Genomic DNA, 25,186 nt, shown 5'->3' with positions numbered 1-25,186 from the left:
AAGGGTTTGCTCCAGCGTCTACAGGTCATACAGAACGCTGCAGCGCGGTTTGCCCTCGCTTTGCCCTGGTTGTCATCAATGACCTTAGCGAGGAAGAACCTCCATTGGCTCCCCATTCCGTCAAGGATCACTTTTAAACTTCTTTGCCTTACATTTAAGGCTCTAACTGCAGGCTCGGCTGATGCTCTTGGTTCATTACTTACCAGATATGTTCCGAGTAGATATTTACGTTCCAGCGAGCAACACCAACTGGTAATCCCCAGAGCCAAGAAGGTTAGATGGGGGTCCAAAGCTTTTTCCATATTGGCACCTCTAATGTGGAATTCACTCCCCCTTGAAATCAAACGACTTCCTTCCCTTGACCTCTTTAGGAAGTCCTTGAAAACTTGGCTCTTTATTAAGGCATACCAGTAGGTTCTGTTTCTGTCTGCTATTAGCTCTATATTTTGGTTTAGGCGCCTTGACGCCCACTGGGCATAGTTGCGCATTATAAATAATATTTCATTCATTATTTCATTCATTCATTCAGTTGTTTGTTGACGGCCTTTTCGATGACCTTTGCTGGAAACGGGAGCAGGTAGATGGGTCGGAAGTTCTTAAGGTCCTTGGGGTCCGCCTTGGGTTTCTTGAGTAAGGCGTTGATCTCTGTGTGCTTCCAGCTATCCGGGAAGGTCGCTGTCTCGAAGGAGTTGTTGATGGTTTTCCGGAGGTGGGGTGCGATGGTGCTGCTGGCTTTGTTAAAGATGTGGTGTGGGCAGGGGTCTTCCAGGGATCCATAGTGGACGGTGTTCATGAACTTGATGGTGTTGTCGTCATTGATGTTGGTCCAGGTCAGCAGGCAGTTGGTGTAGGTGGTGGTCGTGGGAGTGGGGGTCTTGGCAGTTGCTGGGGTGGTGACGGCGTTGAAGCTGTTGTGAATGTCTGCGATCTTGCGATGGAAGAAGGTGGCCAGCGAGTTGCACAGGTCTTGAGACAATGGGATGTCGTTGGTGTTGGAGCTGGGGTTGGAGAGTTTCTTCACAATGCTGAAGAGCTCTTTGCTGTTGTGTGCGTTGTTGTCTAGGCGGTCTTTCAATAAAGAAATTTCATGATAATGTAGGTAGCTGCTTATTCAGTATAACCACAAAATGTCATAAAAGACTTTGAGATAACAATTAACAGTATAAAATATGCTGCTACAGAATTCACAAGAAGGTTTAAGATAAAAAAGTATTTCCAAATTATTGATTTTTTGCAGGCTATACATAGTGCTTCTTTTTTTATAACTGTCTCATACATTTCACAGCTGAGCTGGTAGCTCTGTTACAATACCCCTCAAAAAGAATAAATGTGCGTTAGGAAGCAATTGTTTTCGTAACTGTCTTTAAAAAGCACACTTTACATCCATAGGTGGTAGCTCCCTAACAATAATACCTCTCAAAAAGAATAAACGTGCATCAGGAAGCTTCAAATAATTTCATCAATTAAAACCAACACTGGCTTCCAGACACCCTTTACAGTTGCAGATTGATTAGTTGTGCACCTTTACATTTCTTTCTGGGCAGCAGGCGCAGGGGCAGAACGCGTGTTTGGCTGCCTGGCCCTCCCTTGGTTTCACAACACAGGAGAGTGGAGACTCGTGCCCTTCTTCAGGTGATGGCTGTGCATTTACGGTCGGGGGATGGTCAGCTGTCGTGTAACATCATGCCCTTCAGATACTGGACCGTAGAACGTGACAATAGGGCTCGGCCTCGGAGTCAGGACAAAAAAGACTCTAGCCTAGCCACGGCAGAAGCCAAGAGGGGTGGTCTCCACCTGGTCTCTTAGGTTTGCATCCATGTGCAAACAACGTTTGACGGTTTGGCGCAGGAGGGGGGTGGAAGAGACTGCATGCTCGCAGAGTCCTTAGTTGCACACAGTCACCGTGGAGGGCCAATAAAAGTGTAGGCAGCCCCATTTGCAAAAACCACAGGAACAAAAGGCATGAGGGAGGAAATGGGGAAACAGCGCTGGCTGGCTTTCCAGTTTCAAAATAAAAAAATAAAAAAAGAATAACGGCGTTGAGAGATATTTTTTATATTACTTAATGACAAAGGGATATAATTAGCATACATCGGATTGACTGTAATTCAGCGATTATTCAATGTATACTGAGGCGGAAGGGGAACACGTAGCACTCGCAGCAGACCCAAGGGGGGTTTGCACGCCTCGTGTTCGTTTGCTGAGGAACCGTGGGCAGCAGCGACCTTTGAAGGGGTGGCAGGCAGGCTGTGTTGGAGTCTGACCCTTGGGTTTTGCATCTCGAACCTGGAGTGGATTCCAGATCTAAAGTTGGATTGGATTAGGACGCGCTGTAGACTAGTCTGCCGGGTGCCATTTACGTAATATGAAAACCAATCGCCCGGCACCAGCACGAAAAGGGTCAAGAGATTTGAATACCCACCAGTGCCACCTGCTTTCCAAGCAGGTTGCCCTGGTGCCCGGCCCGAGAGGGAGGCGAGTAGGACCCATACATTTACTAGTGAATTGTTTAGTACGCTCAGCACTGCTGGAAGTAAATGATTAAATGAATCTTTAACTCTCAGAGCTAGCTGCCAGCCAAGTGCAAAGAAAGAGAGCATGATCAACATCTCAACTTCTCAACCCAGGAAAATGACCACTAAAGAATCCATTCATTGTTTATACATTATTATGTTAGTTCGCTTAGTATTGGCCTGTCCCTTCAACACTTCTGGCCTAAGGGTGATCCCTGGCCTTCGCAGATCATTTTGTGGCTATCAGTATCTCTTCCGCATGGCTGACTTGCTTTATGCGGCAAGGATGTGGCGTTACGGCAAGACCTGTTGACTATGGAGCGGGAAATCAAGTTACGAGTCCCAGCGTCGACTCAACATCCTGTGATTCTGGGCAAAACACTTTATCTCCCTTGCCTAAAAAACATATGAAAATGTCCTTGTGTAATGTAACTGGTGCGTATGTAAAGCACTCCAAAACCTTCGGTCGTGCTATATAAACAAGTTTAAAAAAGTTAAACAGATATGATAAATTGACTCAAATGCCTGCTTTACACACCGCTCGCTACTCAAGAGTCACCTGGGATCAACTAAAGATTTCTCAGAAGTTTGGCATAACTAAAACCCATAGATTTCCAAAAAAGGTCCAGTAGAAACTATTGGCTAATTGGAAATGCTCAATATAAATAATGTGGCAAAACCTTGTTCAAATTATTTTAAAAAAAATAACCTGCCACTCAGCCTATCCACGTTCAGCAGCGCGACTGACTGTGCATCTGCTCCCTTAAGTCTAATGTTCAAGAATCACCAGGCACCCAGCACTCACCTGAATCATAGTCACTCATAGAGATGGACCCACTCAGGGCATTGAGCAGAGGTCTGATCTGTGCTCGGTTTAGTTTATTATTCGTCACACAAGACGGGTCACGACCAGGACGTACCTAGCCACAGTAAGGATCACTCCTAAGGTATGTGGGGTGATTAGTGATTTACTCTATCTACATATAGCCTCTCCCTTGTTTGCACAGAAAGAGGGGGTTGAGACACTGGCAGAGCAGCCCTGCCCAGTAACAGCAGAAATGACCAATCAGTGCATGGCTTCACAATAGCCATTACAGTGATTGGTCATGCTGCGTGGGCAGAGCTTCCCATCCCCACGGGCCATGCGTTCTGTGGCCGAGGCCTAGACTAGGCCTACCAACGCGTCTGGCACTGCAGCCAATCCAGATTCTGCTCTCTTGCTGTACACAGAATTAGAGCGGCTCCGGGATTGGCTTGAGCTGCTGAATTTTATTAGGAGACCATGGGTTGTGGCTTTTTATTGACCTCGGCTCGCTAATCTGCAGTGAAGAGCGGCCTCTAGTGAGCATGCCTGGCGGGCCGTGGAAGGGTAGTCATCCAATCTGACATGCGCACTCTGCGCTCGCTCTGTCGATCAAAATTGAAACCCCCCCCACCACTTCACAGCACGCCCCCCCCCCGCCCGCGGCAGAAGAAGTCTGCTGTAGATGAGGGCACATGAAAATTAATAAAGTGTATTCTGAATTAAATGTAATAAATAAACACATAAAAGCAGAGTGGGGGGGCCTAAATATCAGCGAGATAATGCCCCAATGTCCATATGCAGGAACCGCCACTGCATGCCACTCAACATAGCAAACTCTTCGCCAATCAAGGTAGATGGCGAGGACCTAGCCATGACTGAAGATTTCACCTACCTAGGCAGTACTATCAGGCAGTGACATCAAGAGCAGACTAGATGAGGCCAGGAATGCCTTCAGGATGCCAAACAATGTGTGGAGGTCATCTCAGCACAGCACGAGTGCCCGACTGAAGCTTTACCAGAGCTGCATTCTGTCCATACTCTTGCATGATGAAAAGCGACATCACCAAACTGTCGGACCTTCACACCAGCAACCTAAGAAGCGTCTTGCAAAGTTTTTGGCTGCGAACCATCTCCAACAAGGAACTGCTCACCAGACACAAACAAGAGAGCATGGGCCACATCATTATGAGAAAAAAGATGGAGAAGCGTGGGACGCACCATCAGAAGAGAACAAGACTCCATCAAAAGAACAGCTCTCCTCTGGATGCCAGAAGGCAAACAGAAGAGAGGCAGGCAGAAGAACACCTTGAGCTGAACTGTGGAAACAGAAATAAAGACCCTGAACCACAGCTGGAGCCCCATGCAGAAACGCCCCCAAGGCAGACAGAAGGAGAGGTCCTTCATTGCTGCCCTGATTGGCAGTCTGAAAACTGGGCAGTACCTAAGCAGCTTTACACATTCTATTTGCCTTCCCCTCCCTCCATGTCTTTCTCTCTCTTGAAGCCGCCCTGTGCCTGCTGCAATTACCCTCGGTGAGCTAGGAAAAGGGACACATTCTTCAAAAGTGTCCTCCAAGTGCTCCATGCTAAATGCAGTTAGTGTGTGTGTTTTACACGCAGCACATTGTGCATGTGTATATAAGATCATGATTCACGCACTTGAGTGATGCTATTCTGTGTCCCCCAGATTCCAAATTCAGAATGCCATTTCTTTTGGGGCGCAGCTGAGTGTTTTCTGTAGTTACGCCCCCGCTGAGTAGTTGACGCATCATTTTGCGGTTCGTCGCTAAACTGGATCTAAACCGCAAAGGATCTTACAGCAGTTTGCCAGGTCATGAAACATGCCTTGGTGCTACAGGGTTCGAACATTCAAAGGGCTTCACAACCATCAAAAACCGACCCCGACCGTAATCTTTTATGACCTGCAATGAAGCATTTCATAATAACTGCAAATAATCCAACCTAAGTATAGTAGGTTATGAATCAGTTTGTCTGTAAAGAAAAGACACCAGCACACACTAAGGAGTATTGTTATGTTATATGACCAGCTCTCAGGTACTGCAGAGGCAAAACAACGGTATCGCTTCCGATGAGCCCGCACTCTCAAGTGTCTTTTTAGACAAAAGGCTGACTTGATACACTTGGTGCATTGAATGCCCCACAATATCTCTTTGTGCTCAAGGATACCTCAATAATCAGTCTCAGTCAAAGAAGGTGGAATATTTGCCTTGAGTGCACAATGACCACTGATGCACCAGTGCTGCATGCAGAGTCCCCAACATGTCCATCTTTTTACCTAGAAAGTTGTACAGGCGGTCAGTGTACACACGTGAAGTAACCCGATGCTGGCCTTTCCAGCACCCTCACTGCTTTGGGACTCTTTTCTCCCACTGACAATGCATGGGCTCACAGCACATTGCTATTTATGGCTGTTACACTTAAAGCTTAGCCGCAAACCATTAATCAATTACTGACGTCTCAAAGGAGGGGATAACTGATTCATAAAGGGGTTGCCTGGTATTCCCCTGCAGGTCACATCCCTTCATTTTTAGTAAATAGAAAATTGCCTAATTAACATTCATTAGGCAGGTTATTCTGCGACGGAGATTTTGTGATGCGACCTATTAGTATAAACATCTAAAAATTAGAGAAAGGTCGCAAAAAACTGGTGAACAGTTTGGGATAACCGAGTCCTGCCTCTTAGTGCTTTGAGCACCTAGTTCTCAAAACTTGCTGTTTGCTTGGAATGTCACTCAAATTATCTTGAGGCATTTATTGTTTCACTGCACTTAAACAGCGGATTTGAGGAGGAGCAGCATTTAACCAGAATACCTCAAAAGAAAACTACTCAAAGAGAGATATTATATGACACTGTTCCTTCACACCCTGTTAATTATATATCGCTATTTTTCTATATTATCTTTATGAATAATTTCTTTCCAGTGAGCGAACTTGCCAGCTCTCTTCCTGTATTGGCAAATCCAAAATGCAAGCCAGACCGCTTGTTTTTACCAGTGCTTGTAATTCGTTTGCTCCTATTTTCACATTTAGAATTCTGTGCACAGAGGGTGACTGTGTAAGATACTGTGCAGGTGAACTGCCTGAGGCTGTAAAATGAATACTAATAGCGTGGATAACCGGATGTGATTTTGTCTTGCTTTTGTGTGCTTGTCTTCTGACAAGTCTGTTCACCTCTGTGCTACACCACACGGAGCACACTATTCAGAAACCAGTCATTAGCGTAGTTTAAGTGTTTATGTTTAGCTATGAAGCACCCAACCCTGCATAATTCCTGCACACGAAACACTGACTTTCTTTTGTTATTTTATTTCGTTTTTGAATTAGTGTTTTAGTATGCTGCCATCCAGACTTCAATCAGACCAAACTATCAAGCTGTGTTCTAAAGTATCTAATGATCTGCGCTACTCTTCAGTCAGCGGAAGGGGAATCTGCATGCCACAATCTCTGATCAAACTAGGCAACTGCTCTGGCATGTCGGCATTTGGCGAAGCAGCACGCGCAACGAAATTCGTGGGTTTTTTTCCATTACTTACCTGAAATCGGTCGTATGCCGCATTTTGCAACCCCCCCAACCTGCCCCTCCCCTGCCCCACGTCACCACCCCGGTAGCACGCCCTACACGGGCCGTGGCTGAGTATGGTAGTGGCTAAAATGTCCTTGAGCAGTCTGCCTTGTAGAGGGATGTCAGCCTTGCATCAATACCTGCTCTCCAAGAAGCAAGGATCAAAGGAAAGGCCTGTCAGACAGGACGGGAAGGCAGCTGCAGACACAGGTCCCTGGGGGTCCTTACTAGGCCCTAGTGGCACTTAGGAGAGAACCACTGACAAGAAGGGGGTCCCTGGAATCCAGTCACTACTAATCTGGAGCTAGTCAACCCCCTTTCTTGTAATTTGTGCACACTGAGTCACAGAGAGGTCCATCAGAGAAAATACACTAGGTTCTTACCCTGGGCAAGCAAGCAGAAGAGTCCTCCCGGACCGGTGGGTTCCCCTCTCCCGCCAGGACTTTAACCCAGGGTCCAGTCAAAGCTTCCTATCCAAAACATGCAGGAGAGGCTTCCTTGGCCTGCGGTCCCTGTCCTAGGCTCCAAGTGACACAGTGCGCCATGAAGCAGAGCCCAGTACAGGGGCTTTCACCCCTTGGGTCCACAGGGGCTCTGATCTGGGGCCCGATCAAAACTTCTTATCCTGAAAAAGGAAGGGAGGCCTCCTCAGGCCTGCAGGGTCCCAGTCCTAGGCATTTTGCGGCATGGCACACAGAAAGCAGATCCCAGTGGTCCTCACACTGGGCCCACCAGAGCACTATTCATTCTTGTGATCTGTGCGCACCGTCACCCAAGTGGGACATTGAAGAGAATGTGTCTGGCCTCTTTGGAGTCCAGATGGACTTCAAGGTTCAACTGATCCCTAATTGGGACTTCCAGGGCAGCATGGAATTCTGGACACTGAGTCTCACGAAGGAAATTACGTGTTATGTTTATTTTAAGCACAAAACATTACCAGTGATTTTAGCATGGCACATTATGTACCACACATGTAGTCATGGTAAAGAATCCCTAGTCTGAATTACACCAAGGCCTAGAAAATAACTTGCTATTAATGAACTCTACTCTTGAGGTAAAGACACCAAACCTAGTTCGTGAATGTGTTTCTATGGCAATCCCAGATGGCCGGGAAACACTGGAAGTTATAATGAGGCTTCATTTGACTCGTCGATCCCAACCAGTGCTCCAGTAGGTTGTGTGTATTTTCTATGATGGACCCCTCTGTCACTTGGTGTGTACGGATAACACAAAAGGAGGGTAGCCTTGCTCTGTATAAGAAGAGTTAGGGTACTTGGGACCACCTTTTCATCCGGTCAGTCTCACCCGGCACTCCCCGGGTCTGCGGCTGCCTACACTCCCTGATCGATAGTTGTTTCACCTGAGCTTTGCATCCCCGAGAGCAGGCAGGAATGTGAAGCTGATATCCTTGTTCATGTTGTCTTACTCTGGGTTCTTTAGCCAGCACTATACTGTGATTGCGATAGCAGTGCTGATCTGGAAGCCTTGATGAAGGCTCATTTGACTCTCCAGGTCCAGTCATGGGTCCAGAAAGTTGGATGTATTCACTCCAATGGCTGCCATTTATACAGTGTGCATGGTGAATAAGAAAGGCAAGTAGCCTTCCTCTGGATTATTAGGGCAAAGACTTGAGGGATCCCTTGTTCCTCAGGCCTTTCTCCCCAGATCCCATAGGTGCCTTGCCGGGGTGCCCCGGTGGTTGGGGGTGGGGAGTTGAGTCTGTGGCTGCCATCCAGCCCAATCCATGGGGCTTTTCCTCTGAGCCTTGCTTCCTAAAGAGCAGGCAGGGATGCGAAGGGCAGTCTGCTCTTAGTTTCGCCAGCACTGTACTCTGAGTAATTGGTCACACTTGATCCATTTAGGTATGGACTGCTTGTACAGCCTCGACCAGGGCCAGCTTTAGGGCTGTACATCCGGTGCGGCTGCACTGGGCGCTGACCTGGAGGGGGACATTGGCAGTAACTTATGATTTATAAGCACATGCTTCAGAGTTCCTTGTGCGACTAGCTTTCAGGCAGCAATAAAAATGCCAAGACAACTCTTGTGATTAATGTTCCTGCTAGAGAGAAACAGAGGAGTTTTGACTAGTGGCAGTTTTGACTCGCCATAAAGTAGTGCAGAGGATTAATATGCATGCTGCAAAGAAAAGATCTGAATTTTATGTGGACAGCTGAGTGGATTAGTAAAGCCAGCTTCTGCCAGCACTTTAATGACAATTAAAATGCATGTGAGAGAGGAGATATGAAGAGAAGAGGGACACTTTTGCAGGGTGGTAGCAGTTGCTGCTTCTGCCGGTTCTACGTGATGGGGCAGATCGGGGGCAGAGCAAGGAAAAATAAATAAATATACACTTACACTCTGCTCCCGAGCCTCACTGCTCCTATGCTCTCGGTACTGCAGTTCCCATGAGCACAGGCTTTCAGCTCACCATGCAATCCCAGCCCTTCTCTCATGCTATTACTCCCAGCATGAGATGAGGGCTGGGATTGGGTGGAGCAGGCCGGTTTCCCCCTCCTGCAGGATCTGGGAGCTTGTGCTCCTGAGCCCTGCTGATATTTCTAAGGATATATACAAGTGTGCATGTTTGGCCTGCTGTCCAACATCAGGGCCGGACTGGCTGTAGCGGGCACCGGGCAATACCCCGGTGCGCCGCACGGGTGGGGGCTGGTTTTCAGCCCCTGTGGCCGTTTTTGTTACAGGGCCGTTTTCGTCCCTGTAACAAAAACGTCTGAAAACCGGCCCTGGGAAAGAGCTCGGCGGCACCCCCAAGCCCCGGGGGGCCGGCCGAGCACTTTGCCAGGGCCGGTTTTGGTTCCCAGTCCGGCCCTGTCCAACATGTGCACTTTCAGTGCCCGGTAATCCTCTTTGCCCTGCTAGTGTCGCTGCGACCATGCCCAGCCCCATCCCAGACTGGACGGACTCAGCAAAGCAACTCCTAAAAGTGTTTCATTATAATTTTCTGTGGGGTGATGCTCCTCCGCCATAGCCGAGTCCCTGGATGGTGGTGAGGAAATCTGAGGACGTGTTCATGGGGGGTGAGGGGGCACCAAAAAAGATTATAGCATCAGGCACCACCAGTGCTTAAGCCAGCCCTGGTCTCGACTGTTGTTTCAAGCAATAAGCTTCCATCCCTGCTGTGCGACTTACGGGTCAGACCTTTGTGAAGGCAACTCAGCAGAGTAAGGGCTAAGCAGCCTGGTAGTTTGTGAAGTTGTCTACCCAGATTTAATGGGGTCGGGTGGTGCTATTCCTGGATTCTGCCTAGTTATCCAGACCCTGCGCACCTGTACGTTGCCCTTCTCCACCAAGTGAATTCACACAGCAGCTCGAACAACCATTTTGTTGGGTGACCCCAGCTGCCCAGGCCAAGACACAGAACCCCTCTGTCTTGCTCAGGCAGCTCCATGGACAGCCTCCCCTTCTGTTGTTGCTGAGCAGGCTGGGCCTGCTGGTGCCTGTGTATTTTCCCTGCCCCCCCCACCCTCCTACAGGCAAACATGGAATGCCAAAGAAGGCTCTTGAGGGATTTAAATATTAATCCAGGACGAGCCTATGACTCCTCCCACCCAGGAGGTGTTGCCAGTGGCATATGCTTGTCTCAACGCAGGGAGCGCCCTTCATATACCATTTTCAAAATAAAAACCATTCGGAAAATGATATACATTGGTCTGTACTGATTGTGCTTCAAAATGTCAAAAATGATGAATTACAAGCAAAACTGAATAGACTAGAAGCAAGGTTGATTGAAAAATATCACACAGCGACACAAGGTCTTAATGACCTGTATGGCAATTGTATATTGATTATACTGACTTGTGGTATAAATGTAAGACATTGATTAGATATAATGTATGGAGTGGCAGATTGCATGCGGGATACGAGGTGCAAATATCATTTTCTTTTACCTTTAATTTTAATTTTCTTCACTCTTTGGGTCGAGTTTTCAAAAAATCTACAAGTCTACAAATCTTTATTTTTAGTTTGTTATATTCTTATCTTTTGAATCACGAAAAGCTTAATTTTACACTAATGACATTGATTCACTTGAGTCTGTCCTCAGCGGTACTGCACGTCTGTTTTTAGTGTTAATACATAGCCTTTATAGTCGCAAGGACGCAAGCCCCGGTCACGTGACTTGTACCACGGACCCGGAACTGAGATGCGAGTTGGCAGACATTGTGCGCGTAGAGCACTGAAAGTAACGGTAAGAGTCAGCCCTCTTTCATTACTGGGTCACGGAAGAAGAGTTAGTGGTTTAGTTCTTTGTACAAGAGATCAGGAATCGGTATCATGATGCGTTCACTTTCTTATAGAATTAACGACGGAGCAAGGAGGAAAAGTCTTGTGACTCCAATTACGTGACGCAGAGTTTTTTGATTTAAGGTCCATTGTTTGCCGGTAAGAACAGTTGTGACACCATACTTTGATTGTTGCCAATTGGGGGTGCCTGAAGTGCAGTATATGGTATACTGGGTCATATTTACTGAAAATACGTTTAATTAAAGACCACAAATGATCACTAATGCCTAATGAACTAGTGGTATTAGATTAACGATTAGGTTTTGAAAGAGTGTATTAAATGGGCTGATGTAGATTTATTTTTGGATAAGTAACAGGCTTACTTTTAGATGCGCCATGGTTACTTACTTAAAAAGAATATATTTTACATAGACAGCCATATATTTTTCTTTTATGTCTGCAGCACCATCAAGTTATACCCTTTAAAGCCGGTGGTTATTTACTCCAGATGATATAATAAACCAGGATTACTCAAAAAGATTGGTAATTATGGACCTGGTTTTGATGTCCACCTAATATTAGAATTTTGGCATTACATAGTTCTTGTGGCTCATTTAGACACATTCTGATTCACGAGTTTTTGGAGTTTTTATACTTTGTGATGAGGAGATGGTTGATTTCTCTAAAGGGGCTTCCTCTATTTTTTCCTCTGGTTACTTTGGTTAACCCCTTCAGCGCGGCGCGGGCGGGGCCGTGACGGAGCGGTTCTGTCATGCGCACAGCGCAACCGACGAGCATGACGGAACCGCTCCGTCACTCGCATCAATGTGGTTAAGTCACGGGTGATATATCTTTCATGATGTTAAGGTGTTTATCTATTTCCACACTTTCTGACACTGAGTTGTGCATGTTGAAAATAAAATACTCTCATGGACTGCCACTTCGAGAGAGGAGTAAGAAAAATATATATGGTTAATATGTCCATAAGTTCCTGTGTATTGGTTTATGTGTGTATATATGTAAATAGATGTAAATATATGTATGTATATTTGGAGGTAAGATAGTACATTTATCTTTCAGGGGTCCTTACCGAAAGACATCCTTATACACCCTAGTCCTGATGAGGCCCAAGACCAGTTGGACTGAAACGCGTCGTCTTTAGGAATTGAAGAAGCCCTTGCTAAATTAAAATTGTTTGCAAAAAAAGATTAAAAAAGTACAAAAAAATGTTTAGAGGGCGGAGTGGTTTTCCTCATGGTACTTTATATTAGGGCTATTTTTGATAAACGGAATGCTCTTTCAAAAAAAAGTGAGAGCATCCAGATTTACAAATAGTGTAATAGGGAATAGAGGATATATTCCTATTGTTTTTGATTTACGTTTTGGTTTAAAAATTATGTATTGTATATAATGATATATTAGTGTATGTATGTGTATATATAGCTAAATACAAAAAGTTTTCACACTTTTTTTGCCTATAGACACATAAAAAACGTTTGCTTAAACTGCTTTTTGTCAATCATATTAATTTGTATATGATTAATCTGGAGAATGAATCTCGTTGGAAGAAATATTTGAAGTTTTCCTTCTATTTATTGTTCAGTATATATTGGTTACAATGCATTATTTGTATTTGCATGTGCTTGTTTACCCAGATGCGGTTGGATTAATTGGGTTACCCCTTTAGTATATTGTTGTCTCAAAGATTAAGCCATGCATGTGGAAATACGGTGTGAATACTGTGAAAACTGTGAATGACTCATTAAATCAGTTATGGTTCCTTTGATTGCTTCATCTCTTACTTAGCTAGCTGTGGAAACTGTAGACCTAATACATGCCTACGAGTGCTGCACTATCAGACTGAAACAAAACCAGACTCACCTGTTGCTTAGGTGACTCACGATAACCTCAGGATGATCGCACATATCCACGACAGCAAGAATACATAAGGATGCTTGCTCTATCAACTTTTGATGGTACTTTCTGTGCCTACCCTGGTGAACATGGTTAATGGGGAATCAAGGTTCAATTCCAGAGAGGTAGCCAGAGAAACAGCAACCCCATCCAAGAAAGACAGCTGGTGCTCCGGACCCAGGAAGGTAGCGATGTAAAATAACAATATAGGACTCAGTCAAGCTCCTGTCACTGTTTTGAGAATACTTTAAACCATTTAACAAGGATCTACTGAAGGGCAAGTTTGGTGCCAACAGCTGCAGTAATTCCAGCCCCTATAGCATATATTAAAGTTGCTGCAGTTAAAACGCTCATAGTTGCATATTGGGATCGAGGTGGTGGTGTACCGTGAGGGGAGATACTGCCTGCCCCATACCCTGCCATTTGGTGCACCACTGATGCTATTGTCTGAGTGTCATGGGGGGGTCCGAAACATTTACTTTGAAAAAATTAAAGTGTTCAAAGCAGAACTGTTGCTTGACTACTTCATCTAACAATAATGGATTAGGATTCTGGTTTTATTTTGCTTTTTTTCGGAACTGGGGCCATTATTAGGGACATCCAGGGATAGTCATATTATGTGCTAGAGGTGAAATTCTTGGACCAGCACAAGACAAAGCCAAAGCCACAAATGTTTTCATTAATCAAGACTGCAAGTCGAAAGTTTGAAGATGATCATACACCGTTGTAGTTCTGACCATAAATGATACCTACTCGCAATCCAGGGGAGTTATTCCCATGACCAGATGAGCAGCTTCCAGGAAACCAGAGTCTTTGGGTTTTAAAGGAAAGCTGAAACTTAAAGGAATTGACAAAAGAGCACCAAAAGGAGTGCAGCCTGCAGCTTGATTTGACTCACTGCAGGAAACCTCACCTGTCCCAGACACAGAATCTGTTGCGAGTTTGATAGCTCTTTCTCAATTCTGTGGACACAAGTGCCTGGCCATTCTTAGTTGGTAGAGAGATTTGTTTGACTATTTCTGACAATGAACTATACTCCTCCATGATAACAAGTTCCATAACCTCCAGTGGTTGGCATTCAACTTCTACAGGAAAAGTGTTTTTCAGGCATGCAAGATTGAGCAATTGCAGGTCTGTGAAGCCTTTAGTTGTCCGGAGCTGCATGCACTACACTGAACAAATCAGCGAGTGTCAACCCTTTTCTGACAGGTGGTGGGGGAAACCTGCTGAACCATGTAAGTAATAGGGTTTGGAGATTGTAATTATATCCCATTAACAAGGAATTCCCAGTAAGTGTGAGTCATGAGCTCCAGTTGATTAAGTCTCTGCCCTTTATACACACTGCCAGTCACTAATGCCAGTTGGAAGGTTTAGTCAAGTCCTTAGATCGGCCCCGCCAGGGTCGGCAATGGCTCTAGTAGAGCACAGAGAAGATGATCAAACTTGACTTTCTAGAGGAAGTAAAAGAGGGGTGGGAGGAGATGCACCCCCGGGCTGCTTAAGGTGTTGAGCACTGGCTCCCACTGGTCTAGTTGGGTGGCGGATGGCTGATGTGCAGGTAGGGCAACACTCCCTTGCTGCCAAGTACCTGGTGGACTGGTCCAATGTGGCTAGGTTAGATTTTAAAGACTCATGTGGTCCTGTCCGAGAGGACTGGTGATGGAGCTTCCTGCCTCTGCTGCTTGCCTGCCTTCTATGGTAGAGGGTTGGGGATCCCGGGTTTTGCTCCTGGAAAAATGTTTGTAAATTGTGGTGGCCGAATTCCAGAGAGGAAGAGTGATAGGGTGAACTTGGCAGTGGATCACTCGTCTGGCATGATGAAGTACGGAGCTAGCTGTGACTATTAATATAAACTTTAGGACACATTTATCAATGTCACTTCCAATGCACTATGCAGCCACATTTCCTTCTGGGGCTACGCCTGTCTGAGAGTCACTTGAAAATCAATCGCCCTGGGTCTCTTCCAGGATTTGGCTGGGGATTTTGAAGAGGGCTCTGTTCTGTTCATCCTCCCAAGGTCAGACCCCTTACCCTGCCCAACTTTAGAGGTATGCCACTGGTGTGCCTACCATTTCCTGCCTTGGTAGGGTGGTTGGCTGACTAGTCCACCTCACTCCTGAAAAACCAGGGATGCGGGCTGTGTTTTGTGCATGACTGTTTGGTGTAGGGTGGTTGGATGACTGTTCAGCCCCACGCCTGAAAAATCAGGGGTGCATGGCTGTGTGCTGTGCATGAGTCCCTGGTGTTCCACGGCTGCTCGTATGCACCATGGGCTCTGTTAGGCCAGTTGCAGATTCAGCACGCCAAGATCAGGTGTTCTCGGAGTCGGGTTGTTTAAGAATGCAGCCCAAAGTTGGTGGTAAACTCCATCTTGTGCTAAATACAGGCATGAAACTGATGCCCAACAAGTACTGTAAGCGAGATTTGAGAACTTTGAAGAGAAATTCCAAACAGGCTTGAAATCATTGAGAGTTAATTGAGTGGGGTCCGTGCAGTCCGCTCAGAGGATTCAGCAAGTTGGATGGTTGGTTGCTGGAAGGGCAGATTCCCGCTGTTGGACTGCTGTTTGGGTGCACTCATTCCCCGCAGGGTGCATTTCCACTGTGGTTGTGCACTATGACAGGTTCTGACTGGGAAGACTTTGGGGTGGCAGGTGACTCCCAGCTCCGGGGGAAAGTGTTGCAGCATCCCTGGCAGCAGCTTTGCTGTGTCTGCTGGGCCAAGGGAGATTGACCACCAATGTGCCCTTCCTCGCAACTGACTCGGCTCCTCTCGGGGTGTGCTAGGATGCAGACCCCCTGCTCCCGACGCAACTGTTGTCAGGAACAGACTGTGCTCAGTACACGCTGGGTGGGGAGGCTCACAGTGGGTGCCGGGGTTCTGTGGTCATGCTGTTTACACACCTGACCCATCTTGGAATATGAACCAGGGTATGTAACACATGTGTGAGTTAGTGAACCAATCGAAACCCTATTGCACAATAAAGGTGAAGGCCGGCACGTGCAACTTAAGGAGGGTTCCTGCTATGGCTTTGTGGTAGGCACACCACTGACCTGCTCTGTTGGGGAGTTGGAGCATGAGCATGTGTGACAGAACCAAAAACATAGTAAACTATGCCTGGACTGGGCAAAGCCAGAGGAAACTCTAGTGGAGATCTAGAGCGGTTGTTATGTGCAAATCGGTCATCCGGCCTGGGTATATGGGCCAAAGACTAATCAAACAATCTAGTTGTTAGCTCCCTCCAAAGTTTCCCTCATGATAGCTGGCACTCGGAAGCCAAAGTTTTATCTGGTAAAGGGAATGATTAGAAGTGTTAGGGCCGACTCAATCTCAATCTATTATCAAACTTTAAATGGGTAAGAAGCCCCGCTTGTTGCCTTGGAGCCATTCATCAAATGCAAGTGCCTAGTGGGCCGCTTTTGGGAAGGAAAACTGTTGCTGCAGGATGAACCAAATGCTGGGTTGAGGTGCTTGATCCCAACACTCTTCAGACCCCAGAAAAGGTGTTGCGTGCCCAAGTGATCTGGTCGCTGGGCTGGCTGACCAGATGACCAGCCATTGGCTCGCCAGCAAGATGATCTGTTGGGGCCTGGCTGACCAGATAACTGGCAGACCAGCCGGCACAGCTATCTCTGGCCTGTGTCTCTCCCTGAGTTCTGTAATCCCTCACTTCATGGGGGATTAATACTCAAGGAAAATGGCTTTTTAGTCGAGAGCGGGGTTGGCTGGCTGCTTAACTCTTTTTAGCTCCCCAGGCTCAGGCACCACTAAGGTGGACATTTTAGTTTGGAAACACTTTGAGTTTGGGTGTGTGTGATTAGTTAAAATTTAAGTGAAAGAGTGGCCTTTCAATCGATCTACAGGTGCTTTTTTTAAAGATTCCTAGTTCAGTGTGTTTGGCATATGCACTCTTACAATGGGTAAAGTCAATCTCATAATTGTGAGTAACTGCAGCTTCAAGATTTAGGTAAGGCTTATTGATCAAAATACTTGTAAAATCTGTTGTGTCCTGCAAATATAATTCTATACTACTTTTGTTATTTAATTCACTCCAACTCATGGTATTTGTACTTCAAATCCTTTCACTTTCATCTCAGTGAGCCACTTCAAATGTCCTTTAGATCTTAAAAGAGCCATATCTTTCATCTGAAGGGCCCAGTATATCTAGCTGTTCAAAGGAGGTAATAATTGAAAGTAGTTCTCACATTCTAGAGCATGTGTCTACCTTAGTATTGATCAGCTCAGAATATGGAGAATGCTAAAACAGAATGCCACCGGGTCTGCACCTGGGTTTTAAGCTTCATTTGTTTAAAATTACGTATGATTTCAATTAAAATTGAGTTCTCCATCTGAATGTTTTACTGTGGTTCAAGTATTAGCAGCCATTGTTTCAGACAAAAAAAGTCAAAACTACTATGAGAAGTAATAGAAGTAATGAAATATGCAGGTATTGTATGTGAAATATATATTTTGACATCCTAATGAAATAGAACATGATTTATACTGGGCAATCTAGGCTACACCATTCTTTAATTTTAGAAGCACTCATACCAGGAATTATTTAAAAAAAAAAACTTTATACATAGGTGTTTACAACAATAAGTGATACAAAGGGAAAACACAAGTGAAGAGAAGGGAATCGCAAAAGCAAACATGTATAAAAAACAATACAAATGCAATGCACGCCAGCGCTCGTTGTCATTTGAAGAAAGTTTCATCCATGAAAGACAGTTCCAAATAATGAAAGAAAAAGAGAGTATAAGAAGGGGGGCAGACAGATATACTAATCTCGATCAGAGGTGTATTGTCATGTAGGCTGTAGTGAGGTGCATACCAGGGACGTCACCAAATTATATTTATGCTCTGGGTCTCGCGTTAATTCCAGTGGATGTTCATTAATCATCTCTGGGGCCATCTATATCAGTGGGGGAAAGCAGCAAGTAGGCTTGCAGTGGTTGCCATATGTTTTTGGGTCTAGAGGCAGGCAGCTGTAATGTTGCATATATGTCACTATTGGAATCACAATATTTCAATCTTCGGATCCAGGCCTCCACTGTCGGAGCAGTGGTCCCTTCCCAGTGTGGGGACACTTGGCAATTAGCCAATAATAAAGCAATGGCCACATAACCCCGGACTCCTGCCGGCAATAGTTTAACATAGCCCAGCAGTGCCATCAGTCGGGTCGGGGTACGTGAAAGATCAATCATGGTGTGCAGTTCCACGCCAGGTATGAAACATCGGCGTGTTCTGCTGCACATCTAGAGCAGCTGTGTGATTTAATGGGGCCAATCTTAGCCATGAGGTGTGGGGTAGTGTATGCCCTGTGCAGATGTTTAAAGTGTAATAATTTGTGCCGATGATTATTGGAAACTAACCTTGTCTGCTCACAAAAGTAGTACCACATTGTATCTGGTAAATCCCCAAATCTCTTTCCCACGCAGCCCGAGCCCTTTTTAACCCAGCAGGTTTCAAGAGGAGAGATGCATAGTATAATAGAGTGAATATGTCCATATGGGACACGTCATGCACCTCTTTCAGCTAGATCACGGATAGCTGTGTGGCATCAATGAAGAGATTGCCCACTGTGTGGAGCTGACACACAGCCAATGCCCCCTCCCTCAATGTCTCCTTGATCACAAGGAGCCAAGTGTTATTAGGGAGGGGTATATGTGGAGAGTATAATAAGTCAACACCCAAATAACGCTGGAGCCTGGTCCAGTCCCAGTACCTAGTAGGGTGCGTCTGTATTTCCGATCGAGTCCCAGGAAAGCTTTGAGGCATAATGACTGAGAGGGGATAAGGGCAGGCCTGAATCCATTCCAGTTTAAGGTATTGCAAGCGAGCACCTGGGTGATACCAATGATATGCAAAATGTGCCTACACTTCAAGGTAGTAGAGGAAGAAATCAGAGATCTCAAACCCCCCTTTAACATAGGGCATGGCCAATGTTTGCCAGTTGACTCTGCTGAGCTAGCATGCTTTGTTAGGTGTTGAAGAAATTGCAAGTCAGGAATATAGGAAAATGTTGAAATAAATATAAAAACTGGGGCAGCACCACCATCTTGGTAATGGCAATTCTGCCAGCTATGGATAAGGGGAACTTAATCTATTGGTCAATTTGGGATTCTTACCAGGAATTCTAATTGTGAAATGGTTGCATATGTTTTTTATTTAATATTCAGGTGTTTATTTCATATATTATATGCGTTTAAGGAAGGGGTTGTACACTGAATAATCTTTTGACTGTCTAGACTTGACATGGTTTCAATTGCTCCATAAAATACATATGCAACTACACATATTATCAAGTTTTGCTCTTTTGCATTGTTTAAAAAACGGTTATAACAACAAAACAGTCAGTTATGATGCATGTTTCTTTAGAGTGAGTCCTAACTATAGCCACATCAGGTGAATTGATCACCATGACTCAGTGCTTACTGTCTAAAAAAATAAGTGCTAGGGCTCAAGGTATCGCTTAGAATGCAACTGCTGCTTCCACCACCCACAGTCTCAGCTAGAACTGCAAAATGACAATGCCAATGGCCTGGATGTGTTTCTATTATATTTTAGTAGAGTATATTGATTTGCTAAACTGATGTACTGTTCTGAAATAGGCAGACAGCACCACCATGTGGTAGACTGTTATAAAAATAAGTGCCGGGGTTAAGAATTAATTACCAGTGCCCGAGCACCTTCTAACACTGGCACAAATTAAGCACTGCCATGACTGTGACCAACCTTTTGTTTAATATGGTTATTTTGTGTAAATCTGCTAAAGCCTAAGTTAAAGTAGTAAATCAGTCAGGTTGAAACATAAAGTAAGTTAGCATAATGGCTAGATATAGCATAGAAACCTGAGCACTGGAAGCTACACTAAGGTCAGGATGTAATTCCTGTGCTCCCATGAGGTTCCAATGGTTTCCAGAAGTTTTGGAGGTTGGCAGGCTCAACCTCCTTGCCGAAGCAATGACAATTGCAGGTGATGCTGTCAGGATGATCTGACAAGCTTCTATAAGCTCTTTTGCATCATTTGACTCATCCGTCTGATGGGGTTCTCTTCTCCCTCAGGAGGGACAACTAACACCCACTGTCGCATTCTTGTTACAGTCTTACAAGTTGAATGCTGGTGGTGAGGAAGGAAACAACTGGTATTGCTGTAATGTCTTTCTAACAAATGCTAGTCTCTCTCCTTGAACTAAAATGTTTTGCTTAGATTGCATCTTGAGGGCTTGAGCTTTTTTACAAGGAAGCAACTAATAAAAAAATATCAATTTATATAGAAATAACTAGCTCTTCAACAAATAAGCTATCCTGGGCTAACTTCAGTCTACATTGGGTTTTTTTCTACACAAATGTAGCCAGTGCTGCTATTGACTTAATAGTGTAATGGGAGCAAGTCAAGGTACTCATGCTTTTGGTTTCCATGCTTCAAATCACGTCTAGGTTGTAAATATGTGATTGCCAGAAATGCATTTGACGTTCAAATAATCCTCTGCCAAGGAGAAACTTAGGCCCTCATCCCACCTGATCTCTCTGAAGCCTTCAACACTATCTCCCATAACACCCTCACCAGAAGACTCTACGAGATTGGCATACAAAGACCTGTTTTCAATTGGATCTGTTTGTTTCTCATAGAAAGAACCCAAAGGGTCAGTGTCGGAAATGGCCCATTTTGCAGGATTATCCCCAAACATTTTTGCTTCTTCCTCTTATTTTTTTCCTGACCTGTGTTTGTTGGCTTTAGGTCTCTGGGCACTTTACCACTGCTGATCAGTGCTGAAGTGCATATGCTCTATGTGTAAATAGTTATTGTGATTGGTTATCCATGATTTGCATATTTGTCTTACCAGTAGGTCCAAAGTAAAGTGCACTAAGTGTGCCAGGGCTGGTAACTCAAATGCTACTAGTGGGCTAGTAGCACTGATTGTGCCACCCACATAAGTAGCCCTGAAAAGATGCCTCAGGCCTGTCACCACAGTGCCTGTGTGCAGTTTGTCAACTGCCATGTCGATCTGCCCAGTGTACCCACTTGCCAGGCCTTACCCTTCCCTTTTCTTACACATAGGACACCCCTATGATAGGCCCAAGGTACCCCCCTAGGCAGTGTGCAGTGTATGTGAAAGGTAGGACATGTACTAGTGTACTAGTATATGTAACATGTCCTGATAGTGAAATACTGACAATTTCGTTTTTCACTATTGAAAGGCTATCTTGTCAATAGGACAGAATAGGGAATGATGGGTAACATGTTTACCTGCATATCTTCCCATAGGAGTGAGATAGAAACTTGGAATCTGGCATCCCTGAATTTAAATACAGACTGGACTAGACGCAACCCGTCCGCTGCGTGCAGCGGGGCTGTCGCATCGCCTCCTCAGGGTCTCAGGAATGTCGCATCTCTTTGTTTTCCGTCGCTACAGCTGTTTGGCTTGGGAACTTTTGTCGCATCAACAGGTACTTTGGTGCATGGTCACGCATCCATAGATTTCTATGGTACAAGTTCTTTAAACCTTTTTCAAGTAATATTTTTAAACTGTGTATGTTGGATTTTTGTCGTTTTGGTCTTATGTAGTTTAGATAAAGATACTTTATTTTTCTAAACTGTGTCCATTTGCGGTGTTTTCACTGTGTTACTGTGAGTGTTGGTACAAATACTTTATACATTGCCTTTGGGATAAGCCTGTCTGCTCGTGCCAAGCTACCAAGGGGGTGAGCAGGGGTTATCTAAATTGTATATCCCCCTTACCCTGACTAGAAGCAATGGTCCCTATTTGGTCAAAGGTACCTACCTCTGCCAGCTAGAGACCCCCATCCATTTCTAACAGTCAGGATGACACCCTTCAAATCAGAGACTAAGAAATTGATATGCGGAGACCCACAGGGATCACTCCTCAGCCCCTCGCTTTACATCATATACTTAACACTGGTCTTCAACATCATCCTTTTACATGGCATCACCGCAATCTCCTTCGCCGATGACACCCAACTCATCATCTCCTTGACGAACAGAACAACCACCGCCACAACCAACTTCACCAACAGCATGACCATGGTAGCAGACTGGATGCAAACTAACTGCCTGAATCTCTACTCTGACAAGACAGAAGTGCTGGTCTTCGGCAACAAGACTTTCCCATGGGACTCCACTTGGTGGCCGTCGGAGCTAGGACCAACAGCCACACCCACAGACAACGCAAGAAATCTAGGGAATCATGCTAGACAACAAGCTCAACATGACAGCTGAAGTCAATGCAGGGTTCACCTCCTGTGTCCACCTCCTATGCATGCTGAAAACATCTTCACCTGGATACCCCAAAACACCAGATGGACCATCATATAAGCACTCATCACCAGCAAGCTGGACTACGGCAACACTCTCTATGCTGGAATATCCAAACAACTCCTACACAGACTCCGGAACATCCAGAACACTGCTACTCGACCTGCCACACCACACCCACATCACTCCCCACCGCAGGAAGCTTGACTGGTTCCCCATTCAAAAGCGCAGCCAGTTCAAACTTCTTCCACACTCATACAAACCCAACACAGAATACCTGAACAGTCGCTGTTAGAAAATGGCTCTCTCTGAAGGCTCACCCCAAATGTTTTGCCTTCCTCCTCCTCTTTTTCTAACCTTATTTTTGTTGACTTTAGGACTCTGGGCAGATTACCACTGTTAACCAGTGCTAAAGTACATGTGCTTGTCCCCTAAACATTGTGACATTAGGTGAATACCTCATTGGCATATTTAATGTACCTGTCAGTCCCTTGTAAAGTGGTATTCCAAATGTCCAGGGCCTGGAAACTAAATGCTACTAGTGGTACTCCTGCAACACTTATTGTGCCACCCACATAAGCAGCCTTTCAAACCTATCTGAGGCCTGCCATTGCTGGGCATGTGTGTGCAGTTTACTGCCACTTCAACTTGGCAGCCTTAAACTCCCCATTTATTACATATAAGTCACCACTAAAGTAGGCCCTAGGTATCCCTAAGGTATCCCTAAGGGCAGGGTGCCAAGAAAGCAACAGGATGGACATGTGTGTTAATCTTTACATGTCAGGGTAGTGACACAACCCAAATTAGTTTATCACTACTATGAGGCCTACCCCTCTCGAAGGCTGGCATTAGGAACTCCTTAATACATCTTTAAGCTGAAATTCCTGATCCAACAGTAATAGCTTTTTCATTTTCCATATGTTTCGAATGGAAATGACAAATCCTCCCCACCGATAATGTTAGATTTTGCATTACTATTTTAGAAATGATATTTTTAGAAAGTGGACATTTCTGTATGCTTATAACTTGGTGTGCTTTGCAGCCTGTCTCCAATACACATCTGGGTTGAATGGCAGCTACACTTTGTGAATTCCCTCTAGACAGCCACAACACAGGAATCATAGGTGTATCTGGGTACCCACCTACATACATTTGCATTCTGATGGCCCTGATTAGGCAGGATGGAAGGGAGAGGCTAACACTTCACTTGAGTAGCCTGTGTTACCTGCCCCCCCTCCCCCACCCCCCCATAGGACGGATTCCTCCCAACAAATAGCCTGGAAGACAGGACCGGGTTGAAAGAGATACATGTGCACTTCAGAGAGCTGTTTTGAAATCACCCCCACATCAGAGGCACTTTTGGGTATAAGTACTGGGTCTCTAACCCCCTAAAATCAGGCACTGCTGAGATTGGAACTGGAGCTCTGCCAGAAGGACTACAGTGCTTCATAAAGGACACAACTGGACTGCTGATTTGGAAGGCCTGCTTTTCTGTTTGTTGCCCTACTGCTTGATGCTGAAGGAGAGCTTACTCTGCCTTTCCTCCAAGTGTTCCTCAAGAACTTGTTGGCTTGCCTACTATTTAAGAAGTTCCACGGTAATAAAATACTTTGTTTTCCCCTCTACGCTGCTGGACTCTGCCACTCATGAAGCTTGCAGCCCAGTTCCACACAGACCATTGCTGCGCTCTCCAACCTGCAGAGGAGCCCCACAAACCTGCACTGTAGATTATAAGGATCAGCTCCCCATGCAGATTGAAATTGTTGTATCTGCTTTGAATGCCATCTCAGCGCCACGGGAAGACTTTTCAACAAACCTCTACTGCAACACGTTGCCAGGGGATTCAAGGAGTTCCCAGTGTTGCTCACCTCGTCAGCCACCCACGTCAGAAGCGATGTGTTCTTCATTGCCGGTGGCCCCTCCCCACAGGACCAATTATGGGGGCCCCATCTACAAGGCCTACCTACTCCCCATCAGTTGCCGCCATGCCTCGGAGATGGTGATCAGCGATTTCGATGTCTGTATCCCCTGCCTGCAAAGGTATTGTGCTCAGTGGTGTCTGTGGGGTGTTTACAGTAGGCTTATGCGCCTTCCCGAGCGGCTCAAGAACATGCTATTACCCTGAGGGACCAGACTTATAATTTTTCCCAAGGTGCCCAAAACCCAGTCCCAGGACCTGGTTGGTTCCATAAGGGAACACCAGGGGGGGGGGGGGGGGGCCTAGTCTGTACCGGGAGGCCATTTCCTGAGGGGGATCTCCTAGTGTCAGGAGAACCTGGGGCATCTGTAAATGGAGCTCCAGCGGTTCTGGTGTCTAGCGGTGCCACTCCTAAGTGGAGGGTGCAGAAGTCTAGATGGAGAGGTGAGAGGAGGAGCGAGACCCCAGTGGAAGAACCAGTGGGTCAGGGGCCAGCAAGAAGGTCTTGAGTCTCCTAGGAGTGATCATGGTAACACCACTTCTGTTGTGGGGGGTCTTCACGCACTGTCAGATTGACAGGGGTCGGGAGATCAGCACCAGGCAGACTGTCACACACCACCTTAGTCATGTGTTAACCTCACGGGGATGCTGTGTGTGCTCCCAGAAGTCCTGGCGTGCCCGGCAAGTGCTCAGCCCCTATGTAGGGACGCCAGGTTCAGGTTATACCTGACCTGGAGGGAAGGACATCTGTAAGCAGTGTTCTGACCGGTTTAGCTTCCAGGGGTACCACTTCAGGTGGGAGGGTGCAGAGCTCTGGAAGGGGGTGCAGAGAGAGGAATTCCTCGCCTCTGTCCCCGGTCCGACCAGAGGGTTTAGATCCTAGGTTGGGATTCCTGTTGCAGGAGAGAGGCCCTGAACTGGTGGGAGAGTTGTGT

At 45.8% G+C, this 25,186-nt stretch overlaps 1 protein-coding gene and 2 pseudogenes across 1 annotated transcript in view; 2 read left to right on the top strand and 1 right to left on the bottom strand.

Moving 5' to 3' along the window:
* Positions 1-25,186, bottom strand: part of GALNT17 (polypeptide N-acetylgalactosaminyltransferase 17) — a 1,717,045-nt gene that overhangs the window by 1,160,253 nt on the left and 531,606 nt on the right. The window lies entirely within an intron of this gene.
* On the top strand, positions 12,816-14,554 carry LOC146859148 (18S ribosomal RNA; annotated as a pseudogene).
* On the top strand, positions 14,841-14,988 carry LOC146859147 (5.8S ribosomal RNA; annotated as a pseudogene).

Source organism: Triturus cristatus, chromosome 3_2 (genome assembly GCF_964204655.1).
Source record: "Triturus cristatus chromosome 3_2, aTriCri1.1, whole genome shotgun sequence".
NCBI classification, from domain to species: Eukaryota; Metazoa; Chordata; class Amphibia; order Caudata; family Salamandridae; genus Triturus; species Triturus cristatus.
The sequence above is the reverse complement of the archived record's forward strand: the minus strand, read 5'-3'. Positions and strand labels throughout refer to the sequence as shown.